The sequence below is a fragment of the Cervus elaphus genome, chromosome 16 (genome assembly GCF_910594005.1).
Source record: "Cervus elaphus chromosome 16, mCerEla1.1, whole genome shotgun sequence".
NCBI lineage: Eukaryota > Metazoa > Chordata > Mammalia > Artiodactyla > Cervidae > Cervus > Cervus elaphus.
In genome coordinates, this window is record NC_057830.1 from 14,454,307 (window position 1) to 14,472,993 (window position 18,687).

The 18,687-nt window shown below is 43.7% G+C and overlaps 1 long non-coding RNA gene across 1 annotated transcript; it reads right to left on the reverse strand.

Moving 5' to 3' along the window:
* Nucleotides 1-3,074: 3,074 nt before the first annotated feature.
* LOC122710186 lies at nucleotides 3,075-5,047 on the reverse strand. The gene is made up of 3 exons (XR_006345844.1): nucleotides 5,002-5,047; nucleotides 4,292-4,411; nucleotides 3,075-3,823 (listed from the first exon to the last, which is right to left on the reverse strand). It is a non-coding gene; the product is annotated as an uncharacterized LOC122710186 (long non-coding RNA).
* Nucleotides 5,048-18,687: the final 13,640 nt, after the last annotated feature.

Here is an 18,687-nt window from a genome sequence, read left to right on the forward strand (position 1 = left end):
CAGCAGTTATCAACTCTGAACATACTGCTTGCTTTTATTTACATCTGTCTCCTTCTCTAGTAAGTCAGTTCCAAGAGAAGCACTCTTTGCACTGGTTCACTGGTATAGCCCATGTCCCATGTGTAGTCATGACCCTAAAGATGTTGAGTTCCGTGGTGTAACTTTGCCCACAGGACGTGATGAGTCCTTAATAATCAAGCTCTTTTATAGCAATGGTTTTGCCTTTTGAAAAAAAAAAAAAGTCATGTTTCTTCTTATACAATAATTCCAAAACTGGATATTCGAAATGGGTGGAGGTGTCCTAGGCCCCCTGGAAGGTAGGATGCCCGCCCCCAGTTTGGAGAGTCCTGGACTGGAGCAGAAAGCCCTTTTTGTGGGCTCATCTTCCCCTACTTTCGTTGTCTTTCCGCCTCTACGAGTCATTAACTGTGCTAATCACAACTAAAACAAAGCTAATAATTGCTTCTTGGAACGTTGTGTAATGCCATGGAATGTTGCCACTGGCCTCTGAGAATTGGCCCCTAACTCTGCTCAGAGTAATTTCTCAGGGATTTTTAACTCAGCCCATCTTTAAGCTGAATGTTTATCATTTTCCTTTTTATTGTTTCTGGCTCCTCCCCTGCCTTTGAAGTTTCTGAAATCTTTAAGCACTTGGCTGGTCCCTATACACCACAGGTCTTCTCCCTCAAAGAGGGCACCTGGCCAAGAGAAAGGAATCGGAGCTCCTCTCTTGGCTGAGCCCGTAAAACAATCAGATTGCTCCGCAGCCTGCCATCTGAAACGTGAGCTGTGCTAAAAGTACAGATAATGCAGCATGTTCCAAGGAGATTAGAATATCCCAGTGGGATTTCGGGTGAATGGAGAGGGAGAGTAAGCAAGTCCTCCACACACAGTGTAACCCTCTCTTCTCCAGACTGCATCGTCTATGGGGAAGGCGAAGGGCGTAGACTTCTGCCCCCTCTCTTTCTCACTACCATTCTGATCGGTGAAATGTTACAGTTTACAACTGACTTTTCTTCGTGAAGCTATTTCCTTGTTCTCTTCTGTACCACTTGGTAACTTCCAACAGTACTTATCCTCCTCTTGGCCTTGATAATCCTGGATCCCAAGGTAGCCTCACAGGGGAGGCAAACCCCAATGCTTACGCTAGCACCCTTGTTAATTTCCCCCAAAGTAAGGACTTCTTCCCTACCTCCCACTTCTTACAGAGTTTTCAGCTCTTTTGATATTTTCCAAGAGAAGGCATGGGCTCCAGCCACTCTTCCATGAGGAGGCCCTGGACAACCCAGCTCAGAGTCCAGAGTGAGCATCCCTATTGAAGAGAAAGCAGATTATGTGTTTGAAGCTTAATTCTCAGAAGATCAGAGCTAAAATAGGCTTTATTCTTTCACAGGCTTGTTCAAACTTGAGGAAGTTAAAAAAAGTTGAGGTGATTGGATTCACCCAATTCCAATGTCAATTTCTTAACACTTCTTTTTTTTTCCACTTTCTTGGCCTCTGCTTGTTATCCTTTCTACCATGTCCAAGGAGCTCAAAGTTAGCCTTCCATTGGACCAGCAGCACTGTGATGAAATCTGTGTGTCTGGTAGGAATGATAGTATATGAAGCAGCCTGCAGATAGGGCCAGGTGAGGCAAATGGTGATGGGACTCAGAGAGTCTCATAATGCAGTGTGAGTGAAGCTATGGCAGGGCCAAGCCTACCTGTGATGTGTCCCACACCTCCAGTAATCAATTTCCAGTATCAACAGCTGGATAGACAACAAAACTGATGAAGCTCCAGCCGTCAGTGAAAGAGGGAAAGTGTTCCTGCCTATTTTGTGAGTTTATAGAGTTCTGAACCTTTAGATTGTCCAGCTTCGGTCCTTGTCATTCCTTAATAGGGGGAGTTATGCAGAGTTGTCAATGAATGGTTTCTTGTTGGGGGGAAAGCAGCAAATGTCACGATGTCTCTGCCAAGCGTTGTTCAGTTGCTGTCTTGTCTGACTCTTTGCGACCCCATGAACTGCAGCAAAACAGGCTTCTTGGTCCATCACTATCTCCCTGAGTTTGCTCAAACACATGCCCATTGAGTCAGTGATGCCATCCAACCATCTCATCCTCTGTCGTCCCCTTCTCCTCCTGCCTTCAATCTTTCCCAGCATCAGGGTGTTTTGCAATGAGCCCGCTGTTTGCATCAGGTGGCCAAAGTATTGGAGCTTCAGCTTCAGCATTAGTCCTTCCAATGAATATTCAGGGTTGATTTCCTTTAGAACGCACTGGTTTAATTACCAAATCACTGATCTCCTGAAAGGATCACTGGTTGATCTCACCCAGCTACAATGTGCCTGATCAAAGCCCCTCCTGTCTCGTTTGGATGTTTTTTTTGATGGTGAGCTTCCAATACCCACAGGCAGCCAAGTTTGTGAGCATAATACTATTTTTTTGGACTTGTCTGATTATTAGAAATGTCTGATGATGTGGTCTGAATGCCTACTGAATTGATAGCTGTCTCTTGAAAAATATCAGGATCTCATGGTCCCCATTATTTTTTTCTAGGAATTCTCAAGGAAAATTTGCATCCCCCACACATATGACTTCATCCAGCTGCCTAGGCTCAGAACAGTAGCTCCTGTAGGAGTTATAGGACACTGTGCCTCCTCCAGACCCTCAACTATTCCAGGTTGCTGGCTGTTTTCATGCTTTCTCTCCTAATTCTCTGTGAATCAAAACGTCTACTTTCTCATAGCTCCCAGGAACGATTTCCCTCAACATCCACAGTCTGCAATCCCAACTCACTCTCAACATGGGGATGGAAAGAATTAATTTTATCCCTCCAAAGAGAGCTACAAGATCCCCTGATCAAATCAGTCCCCCTTAATGCCATGAGAGAAGGCTTCCAATAGTTAAAATTGCTTGCATGAGCATGCACGCATATGCACACACTCACACACACACCCTATTTCAATATGAAGCATTTGGATTAATTCTTCGCCTTAGGTCAGTTTTCCTAGAAGCAGATCCTGAGACCATAATTCAAATGCAAGTGATTTATTAAGGAAGTGTTCCCAGGAGAACTTGGAAAAGGAGTGAGGGAAGCAAGATAAGGAAGGGGAAGAAGGCGAGCGAGGGTGCAATTTCAGGCAAAGTCCAGCCTCAGCCTGATCCCACAGGAGGCTCTGGAGTAGAAATTACACCTGAGCTCATCCACACTCAAGGCCAGGGAGCTGAGTGTTCAGACTGTTCACTCCAATCAGTCACTGGCAAAGGGCCACCCCAGCAGGTTGCAAACTCCCAGGTATTTCTGTTAGGGGACACACACTGACTGAATTCACCCACCCTGGCCAGGCACCAGAGTAACCATTTTCGTGAGTTATTTTACGACAGTAGGTCCTGGCAAGGAACACAGAACTAAGAAGCCACCACCAACAGGAAGAGTTTAGGAAAGGTCAAAAGGAGATACCATGTGTCTGACCACCTCCCAGAATCCTTCTTACTAGCATCCATCTTGGCTAAGCCATGCACACACCACCAGGAAGAACCCTGAGTGAGAACGATTGGTCAAAGGCAATCCAGAAACTAATCCCATCACCATAAAACCCGAGATTGTGAGCCACGAGGCAAAGCAGTTCTCCTGGGTTCCCTTCCCCTACTGCTCTCTGCCCGGGCACCCCTTCCCAATCACGTCTCTTCCTTTGTTAGCACGTGTGTCTCCTCAGACAGTTCATTTCCAAATGTTAGACAGGAGTCCAAGTCTCGGGCCTTGGAAGTAGGGTCCCCTTTCCCGCAACATTTCCAGCTCTCAGACCTGTTGGGTACAGTGACTGCAATGGCCAAGGGTAGCATCTGTTAGAAAGAAAGACACCAGAAGCCAGAGAAAGGGTGCATGGAAATGTCAACGGGGTCTGGCAGGGTCTTGACAGAGCATCAACATGTCTACCCATTCTCCCACATCACCCCCAGTGAGTTTGCTTGGCTCTCGACTTTATATGCTGCTAACATAACTCAGAATCTGGACTATAAAAAAATGGTCAACAAATGCTGAATGGAGTTCTCAGGGTAGGGTGGGACTGGGAAGGTTCTGCCTCATCACACACCCCACCGAGTGGATACAATGCAGTCTAGGTCCATGCTGACTTTCTAGTGTACATTCACGTTTTGATGGACGCTGTTCAAATAAATCTTTGGAAATCATTTTATAGAGGCTGCTGTGAAGTCTTGTTTGCTGAGCCTCTGTGTGCATATGAGCTTGGTCATGTCCCCTCCTTTGCTAGAGCCTTTTATCCAATTGCCCATCAAGACCGGTGGAATTACCTCCCAAGATGATAAAGACTTTTACGGGCAAATCCAGAGCATGTCACCCAGTTCCGCATTTGCTGGCATCTCTTGGAAAACATGCTTGTGTCTATGCACAATCAGCCACATAAAACTCCTCTGCAAAGATAAATACAAACTCAAATCAAGCTGCTTTTACTTTCCTTACAGTAAACAAACCAAAAGCTAGACAGCTCTTACATTAAGTCTTTATCTTGGTGGGTGTATTTATATTTAGTTTTCCAATAATAATTACTAGAACCCTGGTGCTATATCATTTTATGTCCAAGAAACTACAACAGGACAAAGGAATCTCAAGTCACTGCCATTTCAGTTTTCACCGGAGTTTTAATAACCCAACATTAGGTTCTGTTTTTTTTTTTTTTTTTTTTTTACTCTCCTTTTTTTTATCTCCCTTGGGTAAATAAAAGCATATGTTCCTTTCCCCCTTCTCCTTATATCACCTTCAAAAGCAGGAGAGAGAAAACCCCAAAGAGCAAAGCTCTTAAGTCAAACCAGTCCGTGCGAGTTAGATTCTCACGTCTCTTAACAGAATTGATCCTGCTTCCTCTGACACCCACGCTAATCCCTGGCACATGGTGATAGGCATTAAGAAAGTGTGGCTCCCAGTCTCTCTCCCCTTCCCTTTCTGTGACTCTGGCCCTACCAAAGTCCTCCCCCTTTACTCTCTCCCAGCCCCCGAGTCTTACCTTGAGAACTTGTTTCGCTGGTCCTCTGCTTGCCCACTGCCCCCAGAGAGACACAGAAGTGAGTGAAACCACATTTCTGAACATTTACTCTGTACCAAGTAGCTTCTACCATGCATCATCTTATTGTAATCCTCACAGACTCCCCTATGAAGTAAAATTGTTTTCCCCACTTTAGATACAAGAAAACTGAGGTACGAAGGCGTTTGGTGACTGTTCTGAGATCATACAGTGAGGGAGGGCGCAGAACCTGAAGTTGTGTCTAAGTCCAGTGATTCCAGCCCTACATAGTTTCTGTTCCCCGGAATAGGCTCTGGGTCCTCAACCCCCATGTGAACACTGAGGAATGTTAAGTATTTCTGAGACTCCACATTTGTAATCCAGTTATGAAAAACTCTGATTTTAAGCACATGAGAATCTATTAAAAAAAAAAAAAATCAACAGCATACACTTGGGAAAAGAGAAGTGATACCTTCCTTCATTCCGAAATGCCTGTAACTCCCCAGCATTATTGTCAGCCTGGAGTGAGACCGAAAGAACTCTTGTTTATGACTTCCGTGGAATGATTTTGTAACACACGTTTTTAAAAACACCTTTAATATATGGTTCAATCAAACAACAATCCCTATGGCTTGCAACGCAAAATGTCACGGTGGTGAAATACTCATTAGTCACCTGCTATAAGTTCAATGGAATGTGCTGGGACACGGAGTCTGTGAAAGCAAACAGCCTCGTTGATCTGTCAGGTCACATAATGTACAGCCTCACACTACGACACTGTCATCAGAAGGAAGGCTTAGATGGTGTGCTTCACAAACTGAGAAACTGGTTTCTAGAAGCCTGGCTTTTCACTGAACGCTCTTTAAAGCCGAGTTAATGTGTTTCCTACTGTTATAACAACGACATGTGAGTCACACATGTGGTTTCGAGATTCCTAAACTGGGATTGTGCGGCTGCTGATGTAATCAGAAATAACCTTTGCGTCTTTGAGACAAGACGCTTTGGGAGGAAAACTGCCCAGGAGAGATAATTGCTGATTTTCCCTGGGCAGTATCAGCAGCATTCCAGCATTTAGGTCTCCTTGGGAAATTGTTCATTAAAAGCCTATTTTCATTTGGGAAATGTCTTTACTACCAAGGCAAATATTTCCAGGACTTTGCCTACGAGCTTATCTTGACCCACTGTCTGGAGGTAGTTTGTTATGGGGGAAAAGAACCTGAAGTTCAGTGTCAGGTGGATTGACGTGTAAATTCCAACTCTGCCACTCACCAGCTGTGTGATTTCAGATAGTTTACTTAACTCCTCTGAGCCCTGATTCTTTAATCTGGAAAGCAGGGAAATTATTTCTATCTCACAACATAGTGAGAATAACATTAGAGAGAGAATAGCATCTGATAATGAACCAACTAATTGAAAAATACCCTGATGTTGTGAAAGACTGAAGGCAGAAGGAGAAAGGGGTGGCAGAGGATGAGACGGTTAGATAGCATCACTGACTTAATGGACATGAATCTGAGCAATTTCTAGGAGCCTGGCGTGCTGCAGTCCATGGGGTCACAGAGAGCCAGACACGACCGAGTGGCTGAACAACACGACAACAGAACTATAGGATACAACACAGACAACCAGGTATTTGGACCCAGTCCTGCCCCCAGCTAACCAGGCTTGATTAATCCTCTGAATCTTGAGCCCTGCGTGACCAAGATAGGAACAGGCACTAGTTCTGGGCCCTCCAGACCCTTGTTTCTCTCCCCAGTCTCATAACCACAGGATTCATTCAGATAATCCCCAGGGCTTCACAGGAAGCAAGTGGAAGATGAGAATAAGCCAGGGAATGGAGGTGGTGGTGTTGAGCCAGATCTTGCGAGAACAACCTTTCCTACGGGAATGCCATCTGTCAGTCATTAAGATCACGAAGAAGCAGGAGTATGTGATTGAGAATTCTGACCTTCAGAATTTTTGTAAGCAGCCTCTTTGCTTTATAATAAGAAGGAGGATGTCAGCTGTGCAAGAGAAATACCATGGAAATGCTGAAGTTTCATGTGGGACAGAGATCATGATGGAGGAGGAATCATGAGTCTTCTGAGAGTTATGGATGATTCATTAAGCAGGAAAGAGGAGGAGCCTCGGAAGGTTGTTACAATCATCCAGAAGAAGGGAGCATGAAGGATTTGCTCTGCTAACCACATTGTAGCACTTGCATCCTCAGTCTTCTTCCAGTTCAAAAGCTTTTCCATATATACTGTGTCTTTTGAGCCTCACCCCAGCACTATGAGTCAGGAATCTTCTTTTGAGAGATGAGAAATTGGAGGCACAGAAGCCCTGTCTGAGCTAGAATTCTCTGCGAGATCACACTGGAGAAAGAGCTGCGTGTTGCCTCAGTGGAATGGGTGTCCCTTGGTTTGTACTTCTTTCTTAATTGCATCATGAACTTGGATTATATCCTGAAGATCTGGGGAAGGGAAAAGGCTGTTATCCAGTTTATAAAGGTTTGGGTTTTTTTTTTTTTTTTCATGTTCTAGTGGTTCTATTCCAAAAGAAGTAAGAAGGGAAAAATGCAAAAAATGATATGCTGCCTTAAAATTCTGTAGTGCAACACAAGAACACAGAGTGACTACGCTCTTAAAAGTTTATTTAAAAAAAAAAGAAAGAAAAGTCTTTAAGAAGCAGTAAGCGTTTTTATCTTATCAAAGTCTGATATGCAAATGAGAAATCACTTCCTCTTTCTAACAAAAATAACAATCGTAATTTCTTATCATATTCCAGGCAGCATGGTAAGTATGTTATATTCATTATCTCCTCAACCCACTGGGACAGATATTACTATTCCTTTTCTTAGAGATGAAGAAGAGGAGACTTAGAGAAGTTATGGACATATAGTTCATAAGTGGCAGAACCAGGATGTAAATACATTCTGAGGCTCTAAAGCCAGAACATGTTCTCTTAGTCTTAATTGCCACCTCCCAGAAACTGTACTGGTGGATCCCAGACATATGTGGGACCTGAATTATGGAAAGAAAAAAAAAAGTCTCACAAGGGAGGAATTAATACTCTAAATTCACAGATAAGGGGATTCAAGTTCAAAATTCTTTGACTTCTCCATGGCCGCACAATTGGTCAGGGAAGGTGTCAAGATTCAGATGCAGAACTTTGATTTTGTGCCAAGGGCTGTTTCTTCACACCTGGCATTGTATCTCTTGATGAGAAAAAAACTGGGTTAGTGCAGTTCCTTCACAGGAAGAAATCGTTGAATTGCACAAAGACTTACAGCAAGTGGGACCACCCCACTTGCTACCAAAACACTCATTTACTCAGTCACCAACCAATATTTTTAGAGCATCTAGAATGTCAGGCTTTGTCAAGTATCTTGGAGTAAAGGACAAGCACAGAGTAAAAGATAGGTCTCTATCTTATGGTGCTTATCAGGTCTCCAAAATACCTTCATTTCCAGACACACTTTCCCAGTATTGATGAAAAAGGCATTTATCTCTAAATCTCAGTGATTTCCTACTGACTTTCCCCCTGAAACCCCCATTGCCTTTGACATAGTCCAGCTGCTTTGGGCGGAGAAGGCAATGGCGCCCCACTCCAGTACTCTTGCCTGGAAAATCCCATGGACGGAGGAGCCTGGTGGGCTGCAGTCCATGGGGTCACTAACAGTCGGACATGACTGAGCGACTTCACTTTCACTTTTCACTTTCATGCATTGGAGAAGGAAATGGCAACCCATTTCAGTGTTCTTGCCTGGAGAATCCCAGGGACGGGGGAGCCTGGTGGGCTGCAGTCCATGGGGTCACACAGAGTCTGACACGACTGAAGTGACTTAGCCGCAGCAGCAGCAGCTGCTCTGGGGGGAGTGCTATCGAGCTGTAATCACAGTGGAGGTCACTGTAGTGCATGCATGCTAAATTGCTTCAGTCATGTCCAACTCTGTGCGACCCTGTGGACAGTAAACTGCCAGGCTCCCCTGTCCATGGGCTTCTCCAGGCTAGAATACTGGAGTGGGTTGCCATGTCCTCCTCTAGGCAATCTTGACTATTGTGCAAACACATTAGACCCCTCCTTTGCTGGCGTGGATTAGCAGCTCATCCTGAGGGACTCTGGCTGTGGTCAATGCCAAGCAGCAGTCTCAGAGCACAGACATGTGCCTTGATGTCATCCTGAGTACAGACACCTGCACAACAAGTCTTCGGACGTTCCTTGGGATGGCCTGCATTAGACCAGATGGTTTTCTGAGCCCTGTGGATGGACTGCCTATAGGAATCTTTGGCATTTCTGCTGCCTGGAAGAGCCACCAAAGGGAGAGTTCTCAGAGTGTGATGAGAGGGCATCTGGTTTGTCTTCCCTGAATGCAGGGAAGGACTGGAAAGAAGCAATCAGATGAGATGGTTTGGCCATTAGCAGTTTCCAGCTGACTTTGCCAGGCCCAGAAGAACTATGACCTAACCTCTGCTTCAAGGAGACTACAAACAAATGTAAACAATCAGTTTCCAAGGCCAGCATCCAGCTCCTGGTGTCTTGGTCCCCCTCTGCATTGTAATGTATGTCTCAGTATCCTGGTAACTGCTGGGAAAGGCTCTCAGCTGTGATGACCAGTACCGACTGTGATCTCAATAGAAGGCAAAGTCCACATGTGTACCTCTTTTCACAGTTAACAAGATCCTGCTATTTCCAGTACCTCACTCCATACCCATAATAATATGGAAAGGCCAGTTTTGCTATTCTCATGTCACAAATGAAAAAACTGAAGTGCAGAGTTAGCAGGACAACTGGGGCTAGACACTAGGTCTAGCAACTAGCAGAATGATTCTCCATCTTTTGCTTTATGATAAAATAAGATGATTAATATGCTAGTAAGAACTTCCTTGAAAATTTCTGATATGGGTTGCATATGCATACTATATAAATAAATTAATAAGTGCATACATAATGCTTCTGAGGTGGTGCTAGTGGTGAAGAACCCACCTGCCAATGCAAGAGATGAAAGAGACAAGATCTTCCCAACCCAGGGATTGAACCCAGGTCTCCTGCACTGCAGGTGGATTCTTAAACCATCTGAGCCACCAGGGAAGCCCAAAAATACTGGAGTGGGCAGCCTATCCCTTCTCCAGGGGATCTTTCCAACCCAGGGATTGAACCCAGGTCTCCTGTATTGCAGGCAGATTCTTTACCAGCTGAGCTACCAGGGAAGCCGATATAAATAAATTAATAAATACTTCCGAGGTGACACTAGTGGTAAAGAACCCACCTGGAAATGCAGGAGCTGGAACAGATGAGAGTTTGATCTCTAGGTTGGGAAGATCCCCTGGAGGAGGGCATGGCAACCCACACCAGTATTCTTGCCTGGAGAATACCTTGGACAGAGGAGTCTGGTGGGCTACAGTCCATAGGGTCACAAAGAGTTGGACATGACTAAAGTGACTTACCACGCAGGCATACATACATAATACATACATACATATGGCATTTAGCGTTTTACTTGGCACAAAATAGTCCCTCAGTAAGAAATACCTTTTTTTTGGTTTAAACTAAGGCAGCATAGCAGAATTGTTGACCTATGATTTATGAAGTCAGGTGAACTTAGAATGATATCATGGCCCTGGCCAGGTTATTTAACCTCTCCAAGTATGTACTAGTTTCTTTATCTGAAAATGGGAAAATAATTAAAACAAAAAACTTCCTAAGGTTTGAATAAGAGCTGTATAGATAAAAGATAGGAATTTTCTCCCCCACCATTCTTTTGGTAAGGTGGTGTTGAGGGGAACTCTGTCTCCATTTTTGGCTATGTACATGGTGCCTGAAAGATGGAAGAATGTACACAATTCTTAAGTTTATAACTGTTCTCTGAGATGTTACAATGAAAATATTTACATTCACAAACAGGAAACCCTTTGCCGTCATGCTAAGCATGAACATTGTACTATTCTGTAAAGATCCCAGTGGTCTCAGACCCTCCCAGAGTCTCCCACTCTCAGTGGTCATTTCTGTGACATCTATGTCTCACCTCATCAGAGATCCTGGCACTTCTAAGGATGCTGCGTAAGTTCTTGGCATTTGTGAGACTTGCCACAGCATGCCCCACTTCCCCAGGCTCTGGGATGATAACCTTTGCTCACTTTGTAGGCCCAGCTGTGTCTCCTTCTCCAGCCCAGATACTAACTTCCCTCAGTAAGTTCCTCAAACAAATGCCTGGGGGTGGAAGTAGGCAGGAGGGCAGGCCTATGACACAAAGGTCTTTAAGAACTCTGTTAAGAGGAGGGACATTTTCTCCAGATGCCTTTTTCCAACCTTCTATCAAATGGAAACAAATTAATATCCCAATATGTCTTCCAGTCTATTAAAATAAAAATAATGAAGAGGAAGAGAAAAAAGGGAGAAGGAAAGAGGAGAAATAATATATGTAGTGTCAAGTACAGTACAGCATATCATAAACACTTAGTAAATGGTGGTAATAACTACTGCGGTGTTGCAGTTTTATGTTACTGGGACAGCCTTGTAATACTCTAGCACTTTCTCTCTGTGCTTTGCTAAAATAGGGGCTTCGGGGTGAAAAACTGATATAGAAAAAGCACTTTGTCAGATGGACAACTACCAGATTCTCCAAAATGAACAGAAATGAGATCATGAAATCTCAGCTGAGCCTTTTCTCGCTAACCTCCCCTTACTTTCCTAATGTAGTTTGGCTTGGCTCAAGAAAGGGGATTTGGCATACATTGATGTTGGGCAATATCATCTATGTAAGTGTCATAAATAAAATGTGAGCAAATCCAAACCAGCAGTACTTTAAAGGAATAATGCACTCTGAAGCAGGATTCACTTCAGAAATGCAAGGATGGTTCAATACTGAAAATGTTGATAAATGCATTACATCACTCATCAGATGGTATAAGAGAAAAAAACCATGATCATCTTGATGAAATTTACCATACTGTCCTTATTAAAGTTGAAATAATACAGAAGGAGTGGAAGGATAATTCTCACATGGTAAAGAATACAAGAAGTCAAATCGAACATTGGGTGCATGACATCAAACTTAGGAACAAAACACAGATGTCCACTATTATCTCTTATGATTTAACATTGTTCTAGAAATATGTCAGTGAAATAAAGTACAAAGAGGCAAATTTATTAAAAAGGAGATTCAAAAATCAATTATTAAATTCTGTTTCTTAACCCCAAAAGGAAAAAAAAAAAAAAACAAAAAACCCAAACCAAGCACTTATTAGAGTTTAGAAAAATTACTTGTGCTCAGTTGCTAAAGTCATGTCCAACTCTCTGTGACTCTATGAACCATTGCCCATCAGGCTCCTCTGTCCATGGGGTTTTCCAGGCAATACTGGAGTGGACTGCCATTCCCTTCTCCAGAAGATCTTCCCAACGTAGGGATTGAACCCATGTCTCCTGAGTCTGCTGCATTGCAGGCAGATTCTTTCCCTACTGAGCCACCAAATAAATATATACAAGTGAATATATTAAAATCAATAACTCCTCTATATAACTATAGTAGATAATTGAAATACTAATAAGAAAATGGGTAAATTAATTTTGTAAACTAAATGATGTAAGCCATCTAAAAATAGATTTAGTATACTATAAACAAAAAATAGGTAAATATTTGTAGAGACCTAAATGTAAGAGCTATAATTTTATAACCCTTAGGAAAAATATAGGAATACATTTAAATTACAGTGTGTTAGGAAAAATCTTTTCATATGGTAAGCAAAAGCACAAATAGCAGTAGAAAATATAGATTAATTGGACTTGATCAAAATTTAAAACTTTTGTACTTCAAAGAACATTATCAACAAAGTGAACATAACCCACAAATATGAAGAACATAGTTATAACTCATACATCTGACAAGGGATTTGTAACTAGAATATATGAAAAACCCTTACAACTCAATAATAAAATGAAAACCCAGGTTAAAAATGGACAGATGATCTGAATAGACATTTCTCTAAAGAAGCTATACAAATAATCAAAAAGCACATGGAAAAATGCTCAACATAATTAGCAATTCAGTTCAGCTCAGTCACTCAGTTGTGTCAGACTCTCTGCGACCCCATGAATCGCAGCACGCCAGGCCTCCTTGTCCATCACCAGCTCCCGGAGTTTACTCAAACTCATGTCCATTGAGTCAGTGATGCCATCCAACCATCTCATCCTCTGTCGTCCCCCTCTCCTCCTGCCCCCAATCCCTCCCAGCATCAGGGTCTTTTCCAATGAGTCAACTCTTTGCATCAGGTGGCCAAAGTATTGGAGTTTCAGCTTCAGCATCAGTCCTTCCAATGAACACCCAGGACTAATCTTTAGTATGGACTGGTTGGATCTCCTTGCAGTCCAAGGGACTCTCAAGAGTCTTCTCCAACACCACAGTTCAGAAGCATCAATTCTTCAGTGCTCAGCTTTCTTCACAGTCCAACTCTCACATCCATATATGACCACTGGAAAAACCGTAGCCTTGACTAGAAGGATCTTTATTGGCAAAGTAATGTCTCTGCTTTTAAATATGCTATCTAGGTTTGTCATAACTTTCATTCCAAGGAGTAAGCGTCTTTTAATTTCATGGCTGAGGTCACCATCTGCAGTGATTTTGGAGCCCCCCCCCCAAAATAAAGTCAGCCACCGTTTCCACTGTTTCCCCATCTATTTCCCATGAAGTGATGGGACCAGATGCCATGATCTTAGTTTTCTGAATATTGAGCTTTAAGCCAACTTTTTCACTCTCCTCTTTCACTTTCATCAAGAGGCTTTTTAGTTCCTCTTCACTTTCTGCCATAAGGGTGGTGTCATCTGCATATCTGAAGTTATTGATATTTCTCCTGGCAATCTTGATTCCAGCTTGTGCTTCAGATATGCAAATCAAAACCACAATGAAATATCGCTTCCACACCCACCAAGATTGTGATGTGTGGGAACTAATTACTCAATTACAGTATCAGGGAAATGTCAACAAATAATGTTTAGCTCAATATATGTCTAAAAATGATATTTTAAGAAATAGCATACATTTCTCTTTCTAATCTTTCATTGTTAGGGTATAGGAATGCAAGAAATTTCTGTGTATTAAATCTGCATCCTGCAACTTTACCAGATTAATTGATTAGTTCTAATAGTTTTCTGGTGGTATCTTTAGGCTTTTCTAAGTATATTATTATGTCATCTCCAAACACATAGCACAGTTTTCTGTAGTAGGGACTCCATTAATAATATATGCATGAACTTGCAAGAATTTCTTGACCACAAGTCCTTTTCTAGGAACTGTGTTTAGTGCAAAGGGGAAGAGATGTGAAATAAAGGAAAGAGGCAGTGTTTGTCCTCGGGCTTGAATTGTTGGTATGATTTTTATATTTATCCCTAGGAGAAATCTCTAGGGATGACATGAGAAAAGGCACAGAGGTGAGAAAGAGTAACTGAGTTTGCTGCTGCTGCTGCTGCAGAGTCGCTTCAGTCGTGTCCGACTCTGTGCGACCCCACAGACGGCAGCCCACCAGGCTCCCCCATCCCTGGGATTCTCCAGGCAAGAACACTGGAGTGGGTTGCCATTTCCTTCTCCAATGCAAGAAAGTGAAAAGTGAAAGTGAAGTTGCTCAGTCATGTCCAACTCCCAGCAACCCCACGGACTGCAGCCTACCAGGCTCCTCCGTCCATGGGAGTTTCCAGGCAAGAGTACTGGAGTGGGGTGCCATTACCTTCTCCGGCAACTGAGTTTAGAGTAAATAGTTAGTTCCGATTGGTTGAAGGTGAGAGGTTGGAGATTGAAAAAATTGCAGGAGCCCTTGAGTGTCAGACCACAGAACTGGACTAAATGTGACCTGCAGGAGATAGCCTTTCTATATTTGAGTGCAAAACTGGGACATGAATCAGAGTCAGACTTTGTGAAGATTATTTTGACTTCCATGTTGAAGGACAGATTAGAGTGGAGAGGGCCTTGAGCAAGTAGAACGATTAAGGGGTTATAATTAAGGGGTTATCATATAAGTCCACGGCTGGTGCAACCAACCAAGAGGAAAGATGGGTCCACAGAATGTTATGCTTCACAGAGATCAGAGAGAATAGAGCCTCTCAGGAAAGCCACTGGGCAATTATGGTGACATGCCAAATACATAGATTGATGAGGTACAACAGGAAGTTTGTCAGAAGATTCCCAAAACCCTCCTTAAAGAAAAGATTCACCCTGCAGTCCTTCTCCTTTCAGTTTTGCTAGATTACATATATACCATTTACATTAAAAGACAAATTATAAGCCAGAACTTTCCCTTGGCAGTGTGATTCAGTAAAACAATACCCTTTGGACAGACAAGTCCTAGCTCTGACTCTCAATAATGTCATGAGTTAGGGTGAATTGCTTAAATAAACCTAAGCATCAGTTTCCATTTCACTAAAGCGGGCATAATAACCTTTACTATTTAGGATTACAGTCCATGGGAACACAAAGAGTGGGACATGACTGAGTGCACACATAAATACACACACACACACACACACACACACACATACACACTACTACTGTGTGGATGAGTGATAATACATGGGGAGCCTGGCTCAGACTTCTAGGCCACAAATGCAGTGATACGCCCAGCCTGCAGCCCTCCCACAGTCCTCCACGTGCGTCTTCATGCTCTCTGCAGTTGAAATCTATTGCTTTGTGTCCATTTTTCTCAGGGAAGATATAAAGACAGTATCGTGGCCTTTTCTCAATATACAGCTTTTTGAGTCTACAAGCTTCATCTCTGCCTCTCTTGTGACATTCTACCTTATCCAGTTACATAGTTAGCAGACCTAAACCTGTGGCTTCTCTAATCCAGATGATACTTGCATAAGCTCAGAGGCCTGCTAAAATATGAACCTACCTGCTGCCAGGGATGCCAGTCAGCTGGCACTGTCTAGCGCCCCCCTCTGAAGTTGCCCAGGTTCTCCCAGAATAGTGGCTCTAGCGGTGCATTCAGATAAACAGTGCCCAGGATTCCGCTACTGTAGCCTGTCTGTCTATCACTGCTTGTCTTCCAAGGAAGTAGGTGACCAATGGTGGCTTCCTACCATTTGTCAGGCCAACTCATACATATCCCTCTTAGTTTGAGAAGAACCGGGCTGAACAACAGAATCGTCCTTGACAGACAATGTGGCAATGAGTCAGGGCAAAAAGCAGAACAGAGCCATGGTGAACTTTAGTTACCAGAATGGCATCTGCCATTCAACAAACATTTATCAAGCTATTCTGTGGGCTGCTGTTTTCTCACATGTCATCTTACCGAATCCTCTGTTACCCAATGAATAGGCATCATCTCCTACTTGCTGGGCTTCCCAGGTGGTGCTAGTGGTAAAAAACCCACTGCCAGTGCAAGAGACATAGGAGATGCGGATTCGATCCCTGGGTCGGAGAGATCCCCCGGAGGAGGGCATGGCAACCCACTCCAGTATTCTTGCCTGGAAAATCCCATGGACAGAGGAGTCTAACAGGCTATAGTCCATGGGTTGCAAAGAGTTGGACACAACTGAGCCCGCACACACTCACACACACACACACACACACACACACACACACCCCTATGGTTACCTAAGAAGATCTCAAGTTGAAGAGGATGATATTTGATATCTGAGGTTTGTGCTTTTTTCAGGACAGTATTTCCCCAGCTCTAAATGTGTATTCATAAAATAAATCCTGCATTGATGTACTAAACACTCCCCACGTGCCTGGGATCATGTTGAGTGCTAGAAATACAGAGAAGGGGCCGTGGCCTCGACACAGCTTGGAGAAGAGCAGAGGATGCATCTAACCAGTGTCAGTACACTGTGGGTAAACACGAGTGCAACTGTCAGCTCCTGTCTCCCCAGGCTGGCCATCTAGCCACCCACGAAGCCTTCAGCTTACAAGTTCAGCCCTACCCCGCCCACTTGGCAATTTTGTTCGGAATTGAGGAGATGGTACAATAGCAAGTTAGCTCTGAGAGGATCCCTGCCAACTGTCACTGCCAACAATGACTGGTGTCTAGTGAGCCGTGCTGCAGCCATCAGGCAGCTCTGCCTGGGCTGCTTACAGCACATTCCCATCTAGGACAACCGATGCCCACTGATGCCCCAGGCATCGACCCACTCCTGAGTTCCATTTCTCGCTTGTACAAATGCCTAGTCTGAGACCTTAGACCTCTGGCCTGGGGTCTCAAGGACGTGTCTCTTTCCAGTTGCCTTCTTTCTGAAGCCTGGGCTCTTCCCACCACCCTAGACCTCTTGTCGATAAATGGAGATACTTCCTGAACCAGGCAGACCTGGAGTCAACCACGCAGGTTGGAGGTAAGAGGACACCTGACCCAGGGTGTCCTATCTCACCTTTTTGTCAGTTACCCAGCCAAGGGATCCCAAAGAATCCCTGAGATCCCAGCATGCCTTGCAGTCTGGCCCAGTTAAATGACCACAAGATCATTCACATGAAGTAGTCCCCTCTTTGCTGTGGGAGGGACCCAATGCTAAGAGACAGAAGAAGCCATCTGGCTTTTGTCAATTACTGTCCTTCTTTCCGGTTCATCAGGATCCCAATTTCCTGTTTTCTTCACCAAGTTTTTTGTCCATCTCTTACAAAGAAACAAACCTAATTTCTCATGAACTCATTTAGTCTTGGCTTCAATTGTTTTCCCAAGTAACTCACTCCACATGTGTATCCCTCTTGCCTGATTCAGCTCTCCTGGAGGATCTGTCTATTTGTTCTTCAGCAAACATTACGTAGCTCAACCAACAAGCCCAGTGCTGCCCTGGGATCTGGGAGCAGTCGATTGCCAGCCTCATCAAAAGCATTATCACTGCAGGCAGAACCACCACATACTTAGCATTTACTGTGAGGCAGACACCGGGACAGGCACCTTCCAACCATGCGTTGTCTAATCTGCGTAATCCTAACACAGTGACTCTGGGAAGCCGTTGCTCTTATGTCTCCATTTCATGGAGAGAAAGTTGAGTCTCAGAGAACTTGAATGAAATTAATTAGATCAACTTGAGCTTTTGGAATTTCCAGGTGACCCACTAAGTGGAGATGGTAGACTGCCCTATATAGCTTGAATCTGTTTATTGATCTGAATATGATCTGAGTGCTTTTTCTATACCAACTTCTATTCAGAAACCACAACACGGTTTCTTCCATAACAATAAATGAGGTCACAAGGTTCTCCGTGGCCCCGCCACCCAGGCAGCAGCACGTACAGTGCCAGCACGGGCTGTGTGAGTGAGCACGCTAACTCTTCATTGTCCTTTTTATAAGCCCATGGAAATAATGCTCCGTATTTGCCTGGCACCTCATAGACTGTCCTGCTCTTATGATTAGATTGTCCTTACATATCTTGTATCTTTACCGCAATAACTGTGTGCTCCTTAGGGACAGATATCATTATCCCCATTCATTGCTTCCCTGGATTTATGGACATATCTATAGCTGCATTAATTCAATGAGTATTTATTAACTACCCTGTGCAAAGCTCTATGCTAATCAATAGAGGCACACGACGTGAATAAAACTTATCTAACTTTCAAGAAGCACAGCCTACCGATGGGTGTGTGCGTGCTCAGTCGCTCAGTCATGTCTGACTCTTCAACCGCACTGACTATAGCCCACCAGGCTCCACTGTCCATGGGATTTCCCAAGCAAGCATACCATTTTCTCCTCCAGGGGATCTTCCTGACCCAGGGATTAAGCCCGCA